General features: G+C 41.7%; 1 long non-coding RNA gene across 4 annotated transcripts in view; it reads left to right on the forward strand.

The window, feature by feature from the left end:
- LOC146775975 (uncharacterized) overlaps positions 1 to 24779 on the forward strand; it is a 1152826-nt gene that overhangs the window by 838474 nt on the left and 289573 nt on the right. Inside the window, exon 6 of one of the 4 annotated variants that reach the window (XR_014971952.1) lies at positions 14735 to 14889. The exons of the other annotated variants lie outside the window; for them this stretch is intronic. This is a non-coding gene — a long non-coding RNA (uncharacterized LOC146775975). The remainder of the gene's footprint in view (positions 1 to 14734; positions 14890 to 24779) is intronic. 4 annotated transcript variants of the gene reach the window in all.

Below are 24779 nucleotides of genomic sequence, written 5' to 3' on the forward strand. Positions count from 1 at the left end.
GGCCTGAATGATGGAAAACAGCTTGAGCTCTGGCTGCTGGTCACGCCGGACTGATAAGATCTATGACTCTAGTCTAAAGAGATCAGCCACAAGCCCTATTATCTTAGCTATCTTCTAAAGTGACATAATGAAGTGACGTGATAAAAGAAAAAAAAAAAGATCCCATATAGTGAAGAATATGATGAAAATAGCAGCTTAGGATAGTGGAGAAAAAAAAAAAAAAGGGGAAAAAGAAGAATACCAGAAACGCAGAAAGGAAAAACAGGATAAAGATAAGAAGTTATTTTTTAAATCTGACTTCGTTCATGACCCCTATTGAACAAGTGTCATTTGTTTTTGCCTTTCAGTTCCTCCAGATACTCCCCTGCCTTGATCTCCGAGAGAAAAACCTTAGTGTATCCATTTGATGTTACTTTGAGCCTCGAGGGGACCATAAGAAACACTTCTGCCCCCAGCTGTTGAAAAGGGGGGATTAATTGCCTCATACGCCATCTTCGTTCAACAGTCTGGTGGCAAAAGTCTGGTTTGGCAAAAAATGTTACACCATTTGCTCCCTTCTTGGAATTAAAGCGGGCCTGGTCATAAATCATCTGCCTAAGACGAAAGTTCCCAAAGTAAACGAGGAACACTCTGGGCTGTCCCCCTGGCGTGTTAGCACTGCTCTGTTGTCGCTTTTGATAGAAGGGGAATCGGTGTGCCCTTTGTACTTCGTAGTCCCAATCCCAGCCTGTATGATCTGGAAAGGAGTCTTTTAATAGTTGGACTATAAAGCGCCGGGGGTCATCCCCCTCCTTCCCCTCCGGAATTCCAAGAAGGCGGAGATTGTTCCGACGCTGACGATTTTCCTGGTCCTCCACCTTTGTCATCAGGTCTATCAAGCAGGCGGTATTAGAGGCTCCCTGTTCTTTGGTGATTACCACATCAGTTTCCAGATGGTCAATTCGTGTTTCTGCCATGGAGACCCGCTCGCTAATGTCTACACAGGTTTTGCTCAGACGCCTCAGCCCTCCCTGCAGTTTTTTGGCAGCATTCTTGGCGATTCGATTGTCCGCCCGAACTTCTTCATGGAACTCCTTAATGGACGCAAGGATAGAAGCTAAAGAGGGTTCGGCCGTTTCATCATGTAGGCTCTTGGAGCTGCCCCACTGATTAGGATTTAGATCATCTTCATCTAGGGGATATGATACTTGAGAGTCAGAGTAGTCCCATTTTAGATGACTACGACGCCTGTTTTTGCTGGCGGGTTTTTTCTGGCGCTGCACTGTGCCTGTAGTTTGGAGCGGGGTCTCGCTGTCCTCACTGTCCTCTTCGCTGGCTTCTCCAGAGACGTCTTCATTAGAGGAGTTTGGGGTACTGTCTGATACAGAGTAGAAATCTTCAACCCCTGCTTCAGGAGTCCAAGGTGTCTGGGAGCCAGGGGGTACCGACAAGTTTTGGATTACCTTGTAGACCCCTGCTCCGAGGTCAGAGTCAGAAATAGACCGGGAAACCTCCGGGTTGTCTTTGTTAAGTATGTTTCCGGGTTCCTCTAACTTTTGAAAGGGCTGTGACAAAGAAAGTCTATTGTCTATGAGAGGTAGTGACGGCGCTTGAACAGGAAAGAGCCCATCCTGAATCCCTGGGGACTCCTTAGTTGCTGTCAAGTCGTTTTCAAGCAAAGTAATTAGGGCAGCGGGGTCGGCTTTTATCCCTGTTTGGGGTGTCCCAGGCTCTACGTTATCTGCCGGCAGAGTGGCAAGGGTGGATAGAGGTTTCGTGTTGGGGTTTAAAATGGGTTTTTTAAGTCCCAAAAAAATCTTAGCAGGGGGTGGGAAGGGGGTCTCGGCATTTTTGTCTCGAGAGGTAACGCCCCCCGCCACCTTGTTTTCCCAGCAGTTTCTTATCCCCACTGACCTCGTTTTTTGCTTTTGTGGCTCCCTCGGTAGCAGTGACGGCGGCATCTTTTGAAGCCTTTACATCTTTAGGGTCCGGTGTAAAAGCAGAAGTCTTTTGTTTGGAGCCTCTCCGACCCCCACGTGTATTCATGCTGGGTTTCAGTGGATCTGCCTCGCAGGAGTCACCTTGAAGAGCGGTCAGGGGGTCTTGGGTGTCTGCTCCGGCAGCAACAGCAGAGGTCGTAAAGGCAGAAAAGCTCCCGGTCAAATCTCCAGCTGTTATTAGCACAACAAGTGCTTTCCTAGCTGCCTGCCTCTTACATCGGGTAAGGAAAAGCGGGCTACACGACGGCCAAGATGAGGTCCCCAGCAAGAGTCTTTTTTCCAGGAGTAGCGGGCTTGATAGAAGCGTTGTGGAGCCGAAAACACCGAGAAAGCCGAAAGCACAGCGTTCCGGCATCACGAGCGATTGCGCAGGGCAGCCAGCCGAGCGTTACGCGTCCAGCGTGAGCAGTCCGGCGTGAGCAACCGAGCAGTCCTAGCTCAGCACTGTTCCATCTCGCCTGCTGGTTTCTAGCGGACTGGCATAACCTGTCCCAGTTTTAGACAGTCTGGGATTGTCCTATGTGATACTCAGGTATTGGTTATTTCCTGACCCCCCTTTGGACTGAAATAATCGAGTTCTTTGGTAAGGGCTGAGGGGTCCGCAATATGAGATGTGGGATTCAAGAGTGAAACGGTTTTAATGATATCTTCTTGTGTGGATTAGGAATTCTTTCCATGTTGCATTGTTCTTCAAAGTCTGAGGAAAAAGATGTATGCACATTATGTTCATCTTGGTGCCTATTGTCGGTTGTTGGTGTGAGCCTGGTGTAGAGTTGTTTATGTGGTTGTGGTCATTGAGTGATTGTTCAGTTCTTGTGATCTTGTCAGTGAAGAATTTTGCAAAGTCTTTGCACTGTTCCACTCTGGCATTAGGGCTTGGGATTGGATGTTGTTCAGAAATGTTTCTTTTCTGATGAGGTTGAAGAGTTATTTAGGGTAGTTTTTGACCTTGTCCAGTTGTGCTTGGAAGAAAGAGGCTTCTGTTCTGAAGATACATTTTTGTAAATCTGTTTTTTTCGTTGTGTAGTTGAGTGAGGTTGAGCTTTTTTAGATTTTCCACAAATGATATGCTATTAAGCACAAATTTAGGAAGATGGAATGGGCTACTAGGAAACTTTTTTTAATCTGAAAAACATGTTCATTGATACTAGAAAGAAAGAAATTTCCAAATTTAGGTATACATACATTATAAGTAACTGCTACTAGTAAAGGAGAAGAGGACGAAAGTTATGCTTATTTTGGTGGGCAAACAAGATGCATTATTTCCTCCTGCAAGTGAAACAAGCTGACCAACCTTTTCCTGGAATGGGCAAAAGCACAATAATGCTCAAGAAAAAATAAACATACTAAAAACTATGAGTATGGGGGTAATTATTTAACCCCCACAGACATGCTCACATTAATCGAAAGTGGGGGAAGGTTGAAAGCAGGGGTCATTGTGGCTTGGCACAGACTTTATGTAGTTTACAGATATTTCAAGGATCATCCCTTTGTAAGCATCTTGATGATTGTAGGGAGGCTCTAATTCTATTGGCCACGCCATCAGAGATGGACTGGTCCACAGACCGATCAGTAAATGTCTGAAAGAGTAAAGGTTAAGACTAGGCCCACTTAATTTTTATTATGGAGGTTTAATCTTGTGTTGATCCCAATTATTGGGCTGCCCCAGTGCATATAATTTCCTGTTTTCCTAACACAGATGACAACCGCTGAGCTTTCTTGCACAGGGTAGTCTGTTGGGGCAGAAATGTCTTGCTGGAACTATGCAAGCAGATGTGTGCTATGTTCAATTGCTAGCAATATACACCTCATGACATACAGAGACTGGACAATTATAATTGAAAGGTATGCTATAATATTTATGCTCAGATTCAGATTTTGGAAATAGGGTTTTACGGTTTGAAAATATTGACTTTTGTAAGGCTTCCAGTTGGCCTGCAGCTCTAAAGTAGCACACACATAACGTATAGTTCTCACAAGTATTACTCATGCTACACAAGGACAAACACTACACAACTTCACCCCTCCCTAGTTAAAGTATGAAACCTAAATGAAAACCAAACCAGCAAAATATCCCCATGGTCCCATAGCATCTTACAGTACATCAATGAAAGATCAGAAAATAATGTTCATGCCCATTTAAACCCAAATTTAAAATAAGTGTTAAGCCAGATAAAAAGGTATCAGCAACTGAAAGAGACACAAGTAAAACACACGCATCCCCAAATTCTAATACTGATCCAAAAAGTAAGTTGCATAGCCTATCATCTACCCTTTTTTTACTTTCATCCCCATGCTTATTGTATACTAGGAAAACCGGTACAAGTATCTCAATTGTGGTTTTCTAAAAGTTAGGATTTGTTAAATGTTTTGTGCATTCAATGTTGCCAGCCGCCATCTAGTCTTCAAACCCGAAGGAGATCAGATTGTGGAATTGAGCCTTTTAGGGGCCCACCGGTGCAGGGGTTCACCCTTATCTGTCAACTGGTTCTTAAACCAACAAAGAAGAGATTTGGCACGGAAGCTGTAATATCAAGAAAATAAGTTTATTAACCTCATATGAGTGGGACTACGTCAATACAGTACCCTCAGGCCACTGTAGGAGGTAGTCCATATTATACAGAAACCAAGGGCCTTTTATACCCTATTTGTTGCATAGTCAGCATGGAGACTCAAAGGGGAGGTACAGGCATACACAAGAATAGTTATTGACTAACATGGGCATACAGAAATTGCTTAGTCAACATAGTGTGAGGGGAGATATTACTGCTTATGTCAGTTGGAATAGCCTGACAGCAACTCTAAGACAGGAGCATTCTAGCAGCTACAGGCCTTTCTGAGCATGCACAGTGCTCTGGCTCAGTCCTGAAGGAGTTAACTATAGTTGATGACTCAAGTGAAATAGAAAAGCAGGCAACAGTGAGGACGGAAGAAGCACATGGCTAACTAAAATGGATGCCACAAACAAAATGGCTTCAACTTATGCTAACGGTAATTTCTGCGATTCCCACAGATGGCCCTTTTAGTATTAGCTGAAGACATTCGCTATGAATTAATGGAAACATGGAAGTTATCCTGCACATCTATCCTCATAAATTCATCAATATCCTGATCCATTGCTAGGTGGGCATTTACTTTCGGCACATTACGTTTAACTGGCGAAATATAAGTAGAAATACATAGGGAACAGAGCATTGGGTCGCATTAAATACAAAGGCAGCGGGGAAAAAAAGGATCGCAACAAATATATATAGGGCTGATAATAGCTTTCAGCCTCAGATGGAAATCAGTGTCCAAAACCAACCAGTCCAAGTCCATGTCCGTGAGTTCTGGAAAAAAATGTTTGTTTTAGGGGACAAGGAGGACCAAACTGGGCCATGGGAATTAGGACTAGGAGCCGCAAAGGGCTGCTCCTCCTCAAAAATGGGACAACCAAAGGGGTACATTGCTAAAACGTACTTGGGGAATTGAAGCCGCTGTATAACCAGCCAGAGGGGAGTCTTCTCCCTGTGTCTGTCTGAGCCTCACAGGCAGGCTCCTATCGTTCATCAAATGTACACTTCTCCCACGGTGGAGCTGCACAACTTGCAACCCAGAAAAACAATCACGGCCCAGGCTTAAGGGAAAAAGACTCTTTCAGGATAGGGCAATCACCCTCCAAGGCAAATACCCTCAACGATCCTGTCCAGTGTCTCAGGCAGTGCACCAGTATTCTCCACTCTAATCTAACCGGCACCAGAGGCACAACAATTGTACCCTGGACTCAGGTCCTTTCCTACCTCCTTTATTGCTCTGCTGGCGCACTGTTCTTTCTTCAGGGCCGCAGATTGTACCTAGTATGCCCAGGCACCTCTTCATGAACAAACAAAGGTGCAGGCTCACTTTCAGTTGGGGACCGGAACTCAGAAGCCTGATGCACCGATCCGAAGCAACCCTTGTTTCAGAGGGGGTCACCTCAGGCAAAACCTCCTTGCTCTTGTTATCGGTCAGTGCCTCTCTCAGCTAGGCATTAAAAAAAACTGGAACAAAGAGAATGATCAGTGCTCCATTCTGATTTGTGACCCCGTCTTTCGCCCAAGAGTCGTATGGCAGTGGCAGGGGTACATGCTTTTCCGGTCTTCCACCTTCACCGCTGGTATAGTTGCCAGCAACACCTGTGCTGGTTCCCTTCACCTTGGCTTCAAGCTGGACTGGCACTGACTCCCCAGGCTGGATCTGATGTCCGGGCCCCTCTGGAAGTGGTTGTAAGGCAGCAGATATCTGTTGGTGAACAGAACGGAGATCTTAGACAAGGCATACAAATAATCAAAAGAGGATATTCAATCTCAGAAAAGTGCCTAGGTCTTGGAACGCCCCACACATTAACTGGGCATCCAAGGACTACTTCATATGGCGATAATCCAGTCTTAAAGTGCACCGTCACCCTTATGAACCCATTAGAAAAACAAACTTTTAGTGAACTGGCAAGGATAAACTTAATTTTTCTCTCCCAATCCCAAGCAACCGGTAAAGTCTGCATTCATTTACTAAACATACTCTGAATCCTTAGTGTATTCCTATATTATTCATCTGAGGAACCTAAAAAAAAAAAGGAATTTCAAAGCAACTATTCTTTGGTGTTTCTTGTGTTAGCAAGCTTGTGTTCCATAAATCATATAGTTCACAACACTTCTACTTGTGATTTTGTTTCACTACTGTACAGGACTGTGGACACTTCTAGAATTATTTTCCTTACGTAAGAACAACCATGTTTTGCGCTTTATGACCATGCTCTCATATTATAGGTGTAGCAGGAAACTCTAAAATTCTGAATGTAACAGAGATCCATATTACATGAATAACTGATCAATTAAACAACCTAGTAGGTACATGAATTTTCCAGCAGAACTTGTTTGTTGCAGGCAAGAAAACAAGCAAAGAACATTTTGTTCTTAAATATGTGTGCTAAGAGCATATGGGCTTCTTTCCTAGCATTGTGACACATGTATCATACTTTTCATGATCTGGGCCATGTAATATCATAGTCAGGGGAAAAACCTATTGGCCGGCTTTAATAAGGGGTGTCAGCTCAATTACACGGACTAACTGATAAAGGGCTCATGATGCCTCTGCGACTTTGTGCAGTGCTGAAATAACATAAACAATAAAGGTGTGGCCACCTGGGAATTTTAGAACAAAAACTACCCACATATAGTTCCCCTTAAAGGTCAAATAAGGGAACATCAGTCTATTTTACCCATCCTTTCATTCTTATCTAATTCCATATAACATCAGTTTGCAGATAGGAGGGGGAGTAACATGGCATATTTATTTATTTATTTTGTTAATTCTAACAATTTGTTCAAACAGTATTACTTAATAGCCAGTTAGACGTGCTCTGGTGAGGTGCTTTGTCTCTATTTATTCAAAAACATATTCACAGTATCTTGTGAAATGAATGACTAAAGTGAGACCGACCAATTGTTTCATAGCCGCTCCTAGACAGCTTAGACAGGCTCAAAAAAGAGAGAGAGAGAAAGAGAGAGAACACAACAACAAGCTGCCCTGCATTCTTTCCACGCAGAATAGCTCACAATAATACACATAATAGGCACAAAAACCAAGAAAAAGGACAATGTTACTTAATTTTGCTTACCCTTAATTTGTCCAGGAGCTAGTCTCCTATCCCCCTTCGACAGTAGGTCACCTAAGCAGGTGACCTCCTGTCGACAATACACACCCCTTTTGGCAGCTGGGCAAGGACAGACTTGTAGGAGCTAACTAGAAAACATTAATCCAATCACCAACTACCAATTCCTGTAGCTTATTGAGCTGTGTAACATAATAGCGCATTAATGCAACCTTTATTTCATGGCCTTTTTATCTGGCCCTATCCCTATCTGCTCATAAAAGAATATGCAATATTTCCTTTAGCTAATGTTACCTAAAACAGATCTGTGGTGTCCAATCTTGTTCCAGGAAGGCTTAATCAAGGCCATAAGTTCATTGAAACAACTAAGTAAAGTCTTCCATTTCTTAAATGTAGTTAAATTACTAATGACGATATCCTAAATATTAACATGAATTGAGAATTAATTTGACCCTAATTTTCCTAGGCACTTTATAGGCTCAGACATTCATTAGAGCAAAGTTTACTATACCTGTAGTGTTTTATCCTGCAATGTTAGAATCAAGAAATTAAATTAATACAAAGAAATTAATTTGTTAAACTACTCTTCAACATTACAAGCAGGTATTATATCTATGTTTTTCCTATTTAGAACAAGTGGCACTGAAGTGTGCGTTAGCTTAACATGTGTTTTTTGCTGTAGACAAAAATAGAAGCAAATCTGCTGAAAAGGAATATGTTCCCCGTTCAATCAAATACAGCCCTGTTTATTTATTTATTTGTATTATCACTACAAGGGTTATAGACTAAATGTACAACTTGCATTTACACAATTATATATGTGCATGTACACATTGAGAAGCGCTGTGATGCTTTCATTGTGTAATATAGAAATCACACACTGTCACAGTGGCTAACCACATTTAAAAAAAAATGCTCCATGACTCCCTGCATGGACATTTTACGTTCAGTAGTGCTGGTCAGTTCTAAATACAGAACTTGGCTTCTGACCCTTGAACCTGTTGTCCCCTGTCTGAGCAAGGCTATCCCAATGTGGCCATCACAGTTCAAAGTAACTCTCCGCATGACTGAAGGTATCCCTGCTCCGTGCCTATGTACTGATATTTTTAAAAGGTAGGATACAACTTTTGCTGTCTTATTATTTTTTATTCTTGTGCACTGTGCTTTTCTAGTACCTAAAGAACTTGCTCAAAATTTCAGCTTTCAGAATGCCATAATGCGCCCAGAACTATTGTGCATTAAGGCGCGCAATGTAATTCACATGTCTCGAAAGCTACTCTTTGCATGACTTTTAATAGCCTTTGTATTTGACACTGCAGCCATTAGGCCATACTATATTTTAAGTTTGTCACTAAGAGACAGTAATATTGGTGTTGTTAGATTAACTAATATTCAACCTTTTAATGTGGTGCAACAACATATTTTAACCAGTTGGAGAGAGAAATCTTAATGTGCACATTGAAATCTGAATATATACTTTGCACAGGGTAATTTTCTACAGTGCTAAATACTATAAAATGTTCTCAGTAATGTTATTAGACATTATAAAGATCATGATAATGCAAAAACAATTTTAGTGCAATAACTTTTAATAATTTTTTACATGTAGTCAGTTTTTGAATAATGATCACTAACCCTTTTTGTGATTTCTACATATGAAAAGCAAGCCTTATTCCTTTCCTTTTGTCTTTAAATGCATTATAACACTTACAGAATTTCCTTTGAAACTAAGCACAGATGCTTTACTGAAACACAGAAAATGTGTTTCACTGTGTCTTTTAAAAAGCAATAATACCATCAGAAACACATATGTGCTTTTTAGGAAAGCAACAAGAAAGAAAATCCTTACTTTTATCCTTTCTCTTTTATCCACAATAATGAAGCTGTATTTTTAACTTTCAAAATTAGTAGTCTTTAATGCACATGTTTTTCGGACTTTCTGTACTAGCTTAAACCCTAGTTGCCACAGCATATATTTGTAGCTTGTGCCCGGGCATAGCCATGTGTTATTTGCTCAGCTGTGTTTTACGACCAGCAGGCGTTTACTTCTACGCTTTTTCAGGAGAAAAAGGCCTTGCTGTATTCTAATGTCCTCATAGAAACCCCAAAAAGTTGATAAACCATTCATTACATCCGTCTGCTCGGACAGACAGCTTCCTTCGGACAGACAACTTTGAGCAGCTGTTAAAAGCTCTCTTTCTGGTGCATGGAATGAGCACGGTTCATTCTATTTAAAACCCAGGCATTCCAAGTCAGTCAAAATCTATCATTTTGCAATGTGGTAAAAGGAGGACGCTTTTATTTTAGCAGCAACCAATTACTCAGATAATGTGAATGCCTTTTAATATTTAATATAATGTATCTAATGATAATGCTGTAACATTTTGTATTGAGTCCTAGTTGTGTAAAACACACAAATTCGTTTTTGTTTCTATGACTTTTAATTCTAAATATTTACCATTGTGGCAATATAATAAGTGAACGTTCACAAATCTATACTTAGTTACTGCTTTTACTTTCTAAAGTATCGTGGGGGTGTTAACATATTTTATATAATTCATTCTTTGAAATTTAAAGTGTCATTCTTCCAATGGCATCTGCAGAACACAATGACGACAACAAACAAAATTGAGCTAATTCCAGACATATTCAAGAAGGGGACCACACACTCATAACACACAACACAGACTGCAAAGGCAAGCCACCCTTACACAAAGAGCACAGTCGCTACTCACTCAAACAAGTACTTCACAAGCATCACCACCGGTGTCAGTTAACAGTCCTCAGAGACACTCAAACACACAATCAAACCACAAATCAACACCAGGACAAAAACAAGAGGCAGCCCACAGACTGTACTCAAACCAAACCATTTGTACATCATATTTACAAACAAAGGAGCTCTGAAAAGCAGTCAAGAGACTGCACCAAGACAAGCAAACAGCCTAAAGACTGTTCCATGTTATCAATATCATAAGGTCTTTTTCTCGTATATTCGTTTCACAGTGTACTATACATCATGGAAGAAATACCGTATTTAATATATATAAACCTATTAAGTGTCCCCTCTAGGGGAGCCGGCTGAGTACTTTCTAAATCCATATTGGTACCTCCAAGACAGCAACACTTTCTACGAAATGTGCTAGGAGCAGGCATGCCAAAAATATTTTAATATAATATTATAAGAAAAGTAGTACTTATCCAAAATATATCAAAATTAGAGACAAAGCATCTCCTCATTACCTGCCTTTGTATATTGCAATATATAAACAAAATCAAACCAGAATCTTGGCCAAGCAAATCCAAAACAAGACAGTCGCTCAAGCAACCGTAAAAAACCAAAGTCTCCAACCTCCACCTGGCAAGCTCTGGGTTGACCTAAAGTCTCTAGAATTATTATTTTTTTTTACAACAAGGGAGATCTCAGTCGGGATCGGCCAACACCTGGAGGGTCAGATCGGGAAAACCGAAAAACACGTTGGTCTGCAAAGACAAAGGGTCTCCTCGTGCAGGGTACCTCCTCAGTAGATTCCTGTCTTCCGTCAAGACCACTCCCTTGGATAGCTGCGTCTACGATGAGCCCCGCAAGTTGGGCGCCAATTTGTGGAAATGAGCCTTTTAGGGGCCCACCGGTGCAGGTGTTCACCCTTATCTGTCAACTGGTTCTTAAACGAACAAAGAAGAGATTGGCACGGAAACTGTAATATCAAGAAAATAAGTTTATCTACCCCATATGAGTGAGACTACGTCAATACAGTACCCTCAGGCCACTGTAGGAGGTAGTCCATAGAATACAGAAACCAAGGGCCTTTTATACCCTATTTGTTGCATAGTCAGCATGGAGACTCAAAGGAGAGGTACAGGCATACACAAGAATAGTTATTGACTATCATGAACCTACAGAAATTGCTTGGTCAACGCAGTGGGAGGGGAGATATTACTGCTTATGTCAGTTGGAATAGCCTTACAGTACACTCTAAGACAGGTGCATTCTAGCAGCTACAGGCCTTCCTGAGCATGCGCAGTGCTCTAGCTCAGTACTGAAGGAGTTAATTATAGTTGATGACTCAAGTGAAATAGAAAAGCAGGCAACAGTGAGGACAGAAGAAGCACATGGCTAACACATGGCTAACTAAAATGGATGCCACAAACAAAATGGCTTCAGCTTATGCTAACGGTAATTTTTGCGATTTCCACAAGATTGTTTACAGTTCCAGGACAGGTAAGCGGAGAAACAGTAGTGGGCAGAAATGGAGGTGGCACTTGTGCCTGTGCTGTACGCATGGGTCCAGGTAGCAAAGGGTGAAGTAGAAACTGGCTGTGAGCTGGCCTGAAAGAAACAACAAATGTAGGTTTCAGTGGTAGGGACACCATGGGTCACCATTGCAAGCTGATTGAGGTACTGGCAACTGACGGAGTTGGAAGTGGAATTCAGTTGAGGGCATCACTGGTGGGGGCATGATGTTTATATTCTAAGACAGGTGACACTCGTATCACCTCTTAGGAAAAAAAGGTACACATTCCAGAGACTGGCAGAGTCGAAAGGGGAATTGGCAGCAGTTAGGACTGAACATATCAGCATTCTCTTTGGCTATTGGAATGAATGACCGAGGAGGGACTAGCAACAGGTGTGGGCCTAAGGCAGCATAAGTTGTGAATGACGGGTGTGGATGTGTCACTGGTGGTAGATTCTGCAAGCAGATATGTCTATTAGAAGAAGATCGAGCAACCAGAGAAAACGTTGTTATGTGAGGAATTTGTGAAGCCTGCTTAAACGTTCCTAATTTACCGTCATGCACTGGAAGTCCAACCTAGGCTCTTTATGCAAAAAAAAGATAGACTTCACATTATAGCCTTATCTAGTTAAGAGGAAATATACTACGTTTCTACCACAAACTTGAGAGAGCATATTCTCCTCCAAAAAGAAGAATTGTTATCAATGAGGACTGATTTATGCAGATTGCCTGGGTCCACAATGTTACATGCTCTCCAGCTAAAGAAGGTTGATATCGTGTTCATTGAATCCACTCAAGATAAGGACAGTAAATAGCTAACTTCCAAATTTAAAAAACTGGTTCATTTTTATGTTGCCAACATCCATTCCTAACAAATGTTGACACATAATTTTGGATAGACGCAAACAAGACAGTATCTGCCCTACTTGATGATTAGGTATAATACTAGCTGGAAATGTTAACCTTCTATTTGATATAGCCATAGACCAATTTATATAACATAGAAATGTGTGTTAAAGTAGAAAATGTGCCAATATAGCGGTTAGGGAAAATGAGCTTTTATTAAACGTGCAAAAAGTGAAAATGCTGCTTATTTTTGCGTACATATCCTATTTCTATTGTTCTTTCACCCTAGGCCTCAATATTTTCTTGATTCTTTCCTATCCCTTTAAGAACATAAATGCCCTTTTTTGTAAATGCTGATTTAATGTTATAATTGAACTGCAGAAATTGACATCTACGTGAAATGGGGAAGGAGCGTTTACATCACATGCGGTACAAAGCATGCGATTACAATGCTAATGATTACAACGCAAGTCGTTTCTACGACTTGCTCTAGGGGGCGCTCTAAACTAAGGAATAGTATTTCACAGGAGAGAGATCAGTTTCGGACCTGGTATTGGCTGTTTCCAATGACAGTCAGGCTAACTGAAGGCTCTACGATACAACCAGCTGCCACACTGTCATGGCCCCTTTGCTGGAGTTTGCAATGTAGTCTGTCTTCATTTGATTTTTCATAGACCTGCGATGTCTCTTTGCTGCAAATCATTCCGCTGTGCAGAATCAGTATAGGCGGTAGATGAGAAGGGTGGTGCAGAGCTTCAGTGAAAGCTCGCAATCTCAGAAGCAGACAAGATCCACCTACGGCAGTGTGAGTTTTTAAGCAAGTGTCATCATTGTTCTGGCACCTCTGCAGTATATTTCTCAAAAAGTCATGCAATTGACTACCCTGATACTGACTCTGTTAATCTTTGCTTTGGAATCAAAGAAAATAAATTCACCCACATCTTAGTATGTATGTACATGTATGTATGCATGCACTATTTGTGGAGCACACACCTAGCCTAAAAAAGCAGAGCTTCTATAGTATCAAAGGCAATGATACAGACAATCATGACTGGAGGGAAACCTTGCTTTTGAGAGTGGTGTAGTTATGTAGTGTCCTTTAAGGAATGTGTCTTCAGTTCTTTATTGAATTAGAGTAGGGTTTGGAGGGGTCTGAGGAACATACTATTGTCATTCCAGATCCTGGGTGCATACAAGAAGAAGGCCTTTTGCTTTGTTTTTTCCTTTTGCTCAATTTAACTCTAGTCTGATGGTGTCGCGTCCATAAGTCCCATTGGAGACTTCAGGATAAGGATGGGATGGCTAATGGTGTAAAAGGGGCTGAGAAATCAAACAATACGAGGAGGCAGGGTCACCGTTATAAGGGGTCAAAAGGGCCAAGTATCTGTAATTTGTAATCTAGCTGACTGCCTTCCCTGCTGCAATTTGATCACAGTCAGGATTGGTAGTCATGCAGGAGTTGCTGATGAAGGATAGGTGGATGATTGGACGGTGATTGAGGAGGCCATCATTAACTTGTTTAGGTTTCTTCAGGAGTGGAAGATTGTAGTCTGCTTTGAGACTTTCTTGGAAGACGTCTGGTCAGAGAGCTTCTCCGAAGAGGAATTTGATAAAGGGGGAAGAGTAAGACATCTCAATAGAGGTGATTTTTAAGGAGTGGAGTATGTTGGCAAGGTCTACTGGGGACAGCAGTTTGAAGGATTACCATTGTGTGATGCAGTTTGGAGGGGTGGGTGTCAGAGGAGAAGAAGCAAGCTTGTTGTTGTCATCAATGTAATGTGTGATATTTTGTATGTTTTCACTAAAGCTGAGGTTGACAGCCTTGCATTTGTCAGTGAAGTGTGGGCTGGGAGGGCCAGGCTGGGGGTTGATGCCAGATTTGATGGTCTTGCAATCATTCTGTTTCTGATGGTAGCTTCATTGATGGTGTTGGTATAGTACTTAGATTTGGCTGATGTGATGAGTTTTTGTGTTTTGCACTGAAGTATTTCAGTAAAATAAGGTCACTGGGGTTTCTAATTTTTTTCCATTGTTTCTTCCTGCAGATGGAGCATTTGTTGTCGGACAGGTCTTAAGAGGGTGTGCCGAAGAGTTTTACATGCACTAACATGATTTTTTTGGAGCATGACTGTTCACCTGATTTTCCAAGAAAATGTTTAAACTGGTTAGAAGTATTGATGTTGGATGTCATAGTGGCTGGGTAAGAGATTAATTTGAATTTGTGCATTAAGTAGTGATTGGGGAAATCGTTCAAGGATCTGGAGGGTTTGTTTTTCGCTTTTAGCCTGACCTCACTGTGTCGGTTAAACAATAGCAGAGTGGTTGGGATATCTTAATGGTTGGACCAGTCCATAGGTACTGGATTTTTGCTCTGGGTGCTTAGTGATGTCAAGAAGACAAGGTTGAGTATTTGGCCTTTGGAAAGTGTTGGTTGAGTGATATGGTGTACAATATTGTGTGTGTGTGTGTGTGCTAATGAGTATGAGGAAGGTTTCTCTTGCTTGTCTTTTGCTTGAGTTACTTGAAAGGTTGAAGACACCTAGGAGGGTGGTGTGGGCATGGTGGATGCATGAGGTGGTGAAGAATTCCAAGAATTTGTTAATGAAGTATGTGTTCTGTCTGGGAGGACTGATCTCTTTCTTTGTCAATGAGTTAAGAGTGCCCCCAGATACAAGACCCACAACAAGACATGGTTTGGCCAATTGGTAATTTAATGCAGCGTAGTCCCTACATTTAACATTCTACTTTGCCGTTGTTTCCTAGAGCTGATCGTTACACTATTGAATAATCAAAACAACTCATATCAATTTTCCTAAATAATGGCCATTTTGATAGATCACCAATGCAAATGTGATATGAGAATATGTAATGCCATCCTAAGTCACCCGGCCAGTCATTCACCAATACAGTCACTCTTCCATGCACCCTTTGATTCATTCTCACATGTGCCCCCAAGCCACGCCCCACAATGACACATACAATAAATGAAGCAGCATTTTTAGTTAAACAAAAAAAAATCCTAAACTTATTTGCTTTGTCAATACTTTTTTCAATGTTCTCTGTATATCTTTAATTCTGAAATGCAAGATGGGAAGCTCAACTGCTCTAATCAAAAAAGAGTTCAGGCCACCATTGTATCATCAATCCAGCCACCCAGACAAATTTATCAAAAGTGCGGAGCATTTCACACCTTGTACTGGAGTCTTCAAGTGAACTTTAGAAAGGCACACGTACTCCTGCAGAATATTATTTAAAAAAACTAACGATGCTCAAGTGAGTCATAACAGAGAAAGCAATTACATGCGCCTCTCACTTTGCATTCATAGCGCATCCAATACTGTGCCACTCAGGCAGAGAAATTACATTTTCGTGAAGCCGCTGGTTTTGTTCCTAATAGTGCAGAGTCGTGAACGGGGCGGCACTTGAGTCCAAATATAGAGTTAATGAACTTGGTCAGACAATGCGTCGTGTTGGGATAATTGTTATGGATGGTGCCTAATAGGCAAAAGCGCATGTTTTTCTTTTTCTCTTCCGAAAATAGCATTTTGAGTGCACCTTTAATTTAATATCTCCGAATGATCAGAATAAAACCTGACATTCTTTGCACCTTTTTTTCTCTACTGAAGAGCGCTGCCGCAGGTGACATGGCCCTGCTCTCGCTCCCATTTCTCAAGCCTTCAATAAAGGCATCCAGACCCTGTTTGCTCAGCGCGCGGCTGGTCGTATTTACACTGCGCGAGGCAGTAATGGAATTCGGTATGAGATGCGAGTGAAATATTTATGAATGACAGATGACGACTTGTCTAAAAAGGCCCGGCTTTGCAGTGGTGTCTAAAAGCTTTGCAGCGTGATCTATCCTCTTTGATGGCTCATTTGTATGCTCGCCAGGCTGAGTGCATTGTGTGTGCAAGCACCTTAACAGAGGCTGTTGCACATGGCCGTACCTTTTCATGTTGTCCGGATTAAAAATGGTTCATCTTTATTGGTTGGGAGTACTTGAAAGGGAAGAAATACTTTCTCTCCTCCAGGAAGCATTAGTGGTTTAACTTCAGACCCATCTCAAAGTTTGTGGGAGAGCTAACCCCCTACTCCAAGAGGGTGGAGAGCTCTTGCAGATCAGAGGCATACGTTTTATAGTCACTTTTTTCGCGAATCGCTCTTTATTGTGTGTTTCTTGAAATTGTACACATTGTATTTCATAAGGTCTCTATATCGCCTGCCAAACCATCCATGTGTAAGACAAGACAGTCGTATAATAGCTGGTTATTTATTTCACAATTCTGTAAAATGCTTGCTTGTGCCTAGGACCCACTGACTTTGCAGTATGAACTGCCTAGATTGATCAGAGGTGGACATTGGTAGAAAAGGAGAGACGTTAGGATAGGGAACAAGGTAGAAATGATAGAAAATTCACTTTCCTGTAGGGCCCCTTGGAAGGTGAGGGCCTTGGGAATCTCTGTTACTGTCCATTGTTTGTCTCTTCTTTTTGTTTAAAATAAAGGATTGGATGTTCGTATTTGACGAATTCCCCTTCACTCTTGAAACAGACATAACTAATCATTACAAATGAGCAATACGTAGGGTGAGTTATTTATCACAAACAGAATATACAAATATCCAGTAGTAGAAATGGTTCATTTCAGCCATAGGCCATTAAAGTAACATAATCAAAACAAGTTAAAACATAATACATTAACTTGGCAAAAACAGGACAGCGAACTTATATAAAAATGTTCATACAGGACCTACTATTGGCTTAATTACACAAAGAAGACTACACAAGCACACATCATAGACAAACACCTAAAGTGGTCCACCATGCCTAAAGGTACAGTTAATTCTCATCAGAGAAATAGTTATTTTTGGATTAAATCATAGACCATATAAACAAATAGAACATTAAAATAGAAGCACACCAGTAAAATTCATTAATGAACTCATTAATGTACAGAATAAAAACTAATAAATCATAAATAATATCTAAAATATCATTGCATAACTTACATATACCAAGGAGTAATGACAGTGGCTCACATATCAGAACTCAAATACACATACATGCCTTACATGATCCCACAGGTTGTCCAAGTTACGTAAAGTCCAAATTCACTAGTACCAGGACGGGACGCCGAGTTGCTTTCTGGTTGCTCCCATCACCAGTTGGGCAGAGGTGCAAAACTCTAGAGTTATAGTGGGGGACCGAATAGTTGTCTAGTCACACCCACTGCCAGTAAAAATCTACTTACACAGAAAACTGTTAATCTGCTTGTATCTGAGCTCAAGGTAAATAGTGCTGGAACCCCAGACTCTGGCAATAGGGTTTCAACCTTGTTGCTCTTGCTGAAGAGTACAGTGGCCAGCAAAGCAAAACATGTTCTACGGTTTCCACCCTATCCAGACAGATGGAACAAGATGAGCCCTGAGGTGAGCGACAAGCAATTGTGTCCCATATATGTGTGTAACTGTTCACTGCTAATGTGCGAACCCTAAATGTAATAAAAAAGTGTTTTGGCCCATTGTAGAGTGACCTCATCAAGGTAAGATTCAAACTGAGGTGTGGGTTTTGTAGACCAAGACCTTGCAGTAAGGCTGTCATTATCTGCTTTCCACATACATTGTCTTGTTATAAACCCCAGCATACTTTCTTTATATGAACATTTTTTGAAGAATTGTTGGCAGAGGGATTTGTCCACAAGACTTCTAGCCCCAAGGTAAAGTGCTATTTTTTAATATGAGATAGCCAAGAAACAGTTGTTTCCTTTTCCAGGCGGATTAGTTCTTGAAGACCTTGCCTGTATGGATTAAGCTCTGGGCGTGACCATATCCTATCCCAATATACCAAAGGTCTCAGAACAGCCAAGTCACCGATCCGCTTTAAAGCTAAGTCAAAGTACAGGGTGATGAGTGGCGTAGATTGAGGAAGGGTTAGTATGGACCTTATAAAATGTTTTTCTTTAACTGTGAGGATATCCAAATGATCTGTACCCCAAACCTTGGCTTCATAGAGTGCAGCTGATTGGACAGTGACTTTGTAGACCTCCACTGCTGGGGCTACTGCCCTCTGGGTGGAATCCCTGTGCATCCTTCCAATAGAGGCTGATTTACGTAGTAAGTTAGCCCTGGACTTTTCAATGTGAGAAGACCATGACATAGAGCTGCTGAACCTAATACCAAGGAAATAAAATTATTGACTTCCTCAGTACCACAGTGCCACAGTCCTCAATGTTGAGATTCTACGGAAGAATCTATGTGTCGTTAGCGTCTGCAATACAACCCGGATAAAACAGAAATCATATTATTAGGGCCTAACCCGTATCCATGTTGGGATGGTGCCTGGCCGAAAGATGACCCCCCAACCCCACCCCGGCAGCTAGAAACCTGGGAGTCATCTTCAATATTGACCTATCTTTTAAGACCCAGTTCCACTCAGTTACTAGAAATTGCATGTGGATCCTTAAGGCTGTCAGGAAATTCCTCCCCCTTCCTTCCATGGGAGTTCCACAAAACCGTAGTTTGAGCTACGATCCCCTCTCGGCTGGACTACATAAATGCTTTGTACCCTGGTTTACCTGCATATTTATCCGGCGACTACAAGCGGTCCAAAACACAGCAGCACACCTCTGTTTTAATTATTTGTGAAACGGTACCCCCACATCACCATACCTTACCCAACTGCACTGGCTCTCAGTCAATAAAAAGGATCATCTTTAAAACACTGACTATAGCACACAGGGCCCTGTATAACATTGGTCCCAGTTATCCGAACAATAGAATCACTGAATACCAGCCCAGCATAAATTTACATTCCAGTCCGGCCCGTCTCAGCGGTTCTCACCTCTTTTTTAGTATGCATTGCCAAAATCTGAAACTGCCTCCCCTTTCAACTCAGAAGCACAGAAACTGAATCGGTCTTCTGCAAATCTATAAAAACCTAGCTGTTAAGCTTATTATATCTTATCTCACTCACTCCTCTTTTTATCTCTTTGTTGGTAGCACTGGGACACTCATTTCTAAGTAATGGTTTGTGCTATATAAATACCTTGCATTCATTCACTCATTTGGTTTTCTTGACCTTGATCTCAAGCCCCCTGTTTTTACAGAAGCCATGAAATTTGTTTGAGATTCTGAATCCCAACAAGGATTCTTGAGATAAGCATATCATCGGCAAACAGCACACCAGGAATTGAAGCACCACCAAGTTAAGGGGTGTCATTGATACAATCATGAAGGTAGTTAAATGCATCATTAATGTACAGGAAGAACAGCCTTGATGCAAGGAAGCAGGTATGTCGCACCCCCTGTATAATGTTAATCCTCTCCTTTAACACCATGTCCTTCCCCCATAGCACTTGGCCATAGTTGTTCTCATGCAGCCTCACCAAGATCTCTACCAAAGTGGGTGGGACCCCCATTGACCTGGGGGAGTCACAAAGGCGAGCTGTAGGGACCAGATCGAAAGCTGCTCTCAGGTCAATGAAGGCAACTTAGAGATGGTCCTTCAGGATCCTGATCTATTTGATATATTTCCAGAGTATCAACAAGAATCTGAATATGTGGTCCACTGTTCACACCTTAGATCTGAACCCAACCTGGAAAGGGGATAGGACAGCAAAGTTGGGGGCCCGCGCCTGGAGTTTGGTCAAAAACTGGCAGCAAAACACCTTCTGTAAGATGTCAATAAGGCTAAATGGCCTATAATTACTTTGGTCGGATCAGCTCTTCTCCATGAATCAAGGAGTAGAGCACCTGTCATAATGGAGTAAGACAGGATGTTAATATAAGGGGCTCAACTCTTGATCTCAGAGTGGTACCAGTAGCCGCGATAAGATCTAATCCCGGTGCTTTCCTGGGTTTCAGGGACATGATTGCTTCCTTGGTGTCATCTGAAGAAATAGTGATAGAATCTGACTCCACAGAGTCTACATTAACCTGCAAGTACAAATCAGTGCTAGAAGGCCACTGAGCTAGTGGAGATGTAGAATACAGATTGGCAAAGTGTTGGACCCAGGTCTGCGGTTGAATAAAGTGTTGGACCCAGGTCTGCGGTTGAATAAGGTGCACAGCTGTGGTTCGGGCTTCCAAACTACCATGGATAATTATGTGCCAAAGGGGAAAATAAATCCTTCCTTTTGGAGGATTCTAGCAAATCTAGCCAATATTACTCATCCCAGCACTTTTCGCTGGTCTCCAACACCTTTTTGTACAAACTCCTTGCCTCACAAATCTGCAAAGAGCATAAAGATCTAATGGAAGTTAGCATTTTTTTTTAGGCTGTCTGCAGCCTTTGGAAAACCATGGGGTGGACTTAGAGATATCTCTTTTTTGTATGCCAGCACCCACCTCCACCTCAAAGAGGTAACTTAAAGAGCCACAAATTTGGCCATAGATGGTAGAAATGGGAATATCGCCCATGTTGGCATCCTCATAGGGAGAAAGCACTTTATCAAATAGGTTATAAGTATGGGTAAGCTGCCTAGGGCACTAGTTGATTTTTGCCCACTTGAGAGCCCTCCTGGAGGTTTCAACATTTACATACCCTGGTAGCACAACCTGGTGAAGAATCTCAAACAACCCTTCTTTAAGGGTAAGGTGGAGTGGATTATGATTGCTCTCTGACTTTTAGCATGGCCGCTAGAATTATTCAATTCCACAGCAATTTTTGCACAGCTATAGATTTGCCACATTTGACACACAATCCATCATCTGCCACATAATGTTTTTTGTTGTTAAAATCTGCAGATTGTTTCTATATAAAATGGATCAAAAGTTACTCAAAATGTGATGAACATTTTCCACGCAATTGAAGGCTCTTTGCACACCTTTCTGTGGCTTATTGCTATATTTGGATATTAAACTGGTACTAATAAGTGCAACCAATTCCGAGAGAGTGTTACCACGTTTACAAATGATGACATAAAGAAGTAATACTATTACAAAATGTGCAGCATTATGTCGCATAATTAGATTTTTCTTGTTGCATAATTTACTCAACCCTGCTGCATACGTTGGCCCTCTCCTGCCACATGAGTCCAGTGGCCCTCCCTATTAGTAACACAGAAGTCTGCCAACCAGTTCCACAGGTCTAGAGATCAAAATAGATAATCAATTCTGCTTTTTGCTAGATCCCTGGAGAACGTAAAAGAGCCCTGGTATGGTCAGAGTCTTGCCTGCCATTGCATGCCTGGACCCTATGGGCAATGGTAAACAGGATAATGTGTGTGACCACTGCAGAATGTGTTTTAGGTGACGGCCAAGGCTGCATCCTCTACTTTGGTTACGGGCGTTCTATAATACAGCAGTTCGAAGGTGTGTTGAAATCACCCCCAAGTATGAGCTTAGGTTTGTTAGCAATGACTTTAAATGATTATTCAGAATAGTCAGGGTAGAGGAGATACTGAGGCCCACACTATGATTATAAAGGTTGTAGATATTATTAACTGGTCTGTTACTAGCCCTTACAGACAGCCCTAGCACATCCAACAACTCTATTTTTAGTTGCTCAATATCCCAGTGGAGGGTAATTTTGACTTGTATCAGGAGGCCCCCAGAGGGGCAGCCAGATGTGGAAGGGAGAGTGTCTACTGAAAAGGTGGCAAAACCAGACCTGTGTAACGGCTCTAGGGCCCAACACTCACGGAAGAGGCAAAGATGGAATGAATCAATCAAGTGGCCCTATAATGGATCGACCAGCTTACTACATAAGCCAGCCACATTCCAGGAGAAGATATGAGGTTGTCCCACAGGTCTTGCATGCTCCGGTGTGGTGCCCAAGGATCCCTCCCTGTCCGGTAAGACAACATTTCCCACTGCTGCCATCGGACATATCGAGACTTCAAGGGCAGCTACGATGGGCACCGAGATAGGTGTGTTATGGGCAGCTATAGTTTGCAGTCAATCCACAACACTCAACTGTATCTCCCTACTACTGACACCCTCCCTCAGTCAGAAGTGGCCACGTCTCCCTTTAATGCTGCAAAAAGAAAGCTCCATCCCAGGGTCTGCGGTACAGAGATCTCGTATTTCAATTGTCAGCAAGCCATCTATGTTCTCCCTAGAGGCCAACAATATTTTGATGGAATCGCATGGCTTAAGCTCTGAGGACTATCTACAGACATTCAGGATAGCTTGCATGATAATTGACTGGCACTGGTAATTGTCCCTTAGCCAGTATAAAACTTTGTTATATAAAGTCTGCCTGACCTCAAAATATTCCCTCCCCAGTTTGGTACATTAATTAATCAGCTTGAATTTGTAAAGACCCTCACTATGTCTGGTCAGAGTTGGTCTTTCACTGCAAATGAAAACACAGATGTCCCTAGCCAAGAACTCAACCCGTACGACACCTCTGTGTCATTCAGAAGATTTGGAGGCGATTGTTCTAATGGGACCTGCTGTGCTAGAATAGTCATGGAGGATATGGTCACATCGGCAAACCTTCTCATCCGCCAGGTCTTTTTGCCTTCCCTGAAGCCTGGTGGTTTTGAGTAGGTGACCAGGGCGGGTTGGTGCTGTCCTTCCAGTATCCAAGGGTTCCATGATTAATTTCAGGAGTAGAATGGGCATGGGAAAGTGGGGGAATCAAATTGACTGCATTTCCCTGCAATCTGGGGGCTTGGGATAGCATTTGTGTATATATAGTTAGTTTATTTTGGCTTGACAAGCCATCAAAGTATAACAAACATACACAGTTTCAACAGTTAAAAGTATATTACATCTATTAAAACATATGATAAAAACCAGGGAAAAAGACTTTTTTTTAATCATCAATCTCATTCAATATTACAATTTCAGAGATTTTGAGTAAAATGCATTGTATTATTAGTACTTTAGTTTTAGATCAGCTACGTCCTCAGTACCTGGCCCATATATCTATAGGCAGAAATCCAAAACTATCTTCATTAGATTCCAATATAATGTTCACAGATCATTTGTAAGCATCACTCTAATTCTAATGTTCCATGCCCAATTCAGATACCAAGAGGCCGCAAACACAAGTTGTTCCATTGTCACACCTTAGAATCCTTAACGCCTCCCAGTAATGTTTCACAACCAGATTCCTGTATCGAACTATAATCCATTTCTTGTGAGGCAGTATGTACTTGGCTTGGGCAATTGGGGCAGAATTTTGTAGAATTTCTTGTTTTAATCCCCTTAATGGTAAAAGATCGTAGCTGGAATGTACCACATCTAAATTGCACATACAGCCGTTTAGCTGCAAGTGGAAAGATCCTGTCCATATAGGGTTCAAATCTAGGGATACATTTATGAAGTGAAGATTTACCTGATGCTCTCCTTCCTGTATGTTTATTCCATATCTTGTTCAACCTAGTCTCCTAATAATTTTTCTTTACGTCCCAAAAAATTCATTTTGTTATTTCAGTAGGTGAACCCCAAAGTCTCCCCATCTTAATCTTCTCACAAAGATTTTTTTACATACTTCAGCCACGGAGTACAAGCTTCTTTATCACATGAGATTAATTCCACTTGTGATTCTTTATAGATGGACAGCTCCATCATTGACCAGAGCTGTACCCAATATAGCAGTGGTGATAAAGCTACTACCTGGTGTATGCTATTAATTGCCAGGTCAAATGTCAGTAGGAATAAAGGAGTACTTGTTGGTAATTTACAGAAATACCTTATAAATGTGTTTTCTATTGTTGTTAATGCAGTTGCATTAACATACCCCCAAATTTCAGCCCCAACAGAGGCTGCTGGCAGGGCCATCGCCCTATAAACCTTAAGGGCAGGTGACACAGATCCTCCAAACTTTATCCCAATTGCCAATGTTCTACTATTTAGAATGGTTTTACTTTTGTCCAATTGGGAGCCCCAGGTCAAAGTATCAGTCAGCCTGACTCCCAGATAGTTGAAGTTTTAACCTGCTTTATTTTGGAGCCCTCAATCGCTATCCTGCCTCAAAAAGATCAATGTGGTTTTATTTCCAGGTACTTAAATTTGCTCGGGTTCAGCACTAATCCTCTGGACACACTAAACGCTGCAAAGGAGTCTAATAAAGATTGAAGACCAATATTGGCGTGAGCAAGCATCCCTGCCTGGCCCCCCATTTTATTGTATCCTGTCTGTGAG

This window comes from Triturus cristatus, chromosome 12 (genome assembly GCF_964204655.1).
Source record: "Triturus cristatus chromosome 12, aTriCri1.1, whole genome shotgun sequence".
Classification (NCBI taxonomy): domain Eukaryota; kingdom Metazoa; phylum Chordata; class Amphibia; order Caudata; family Salamandridae; genus Triturus; species Triturus cristatus.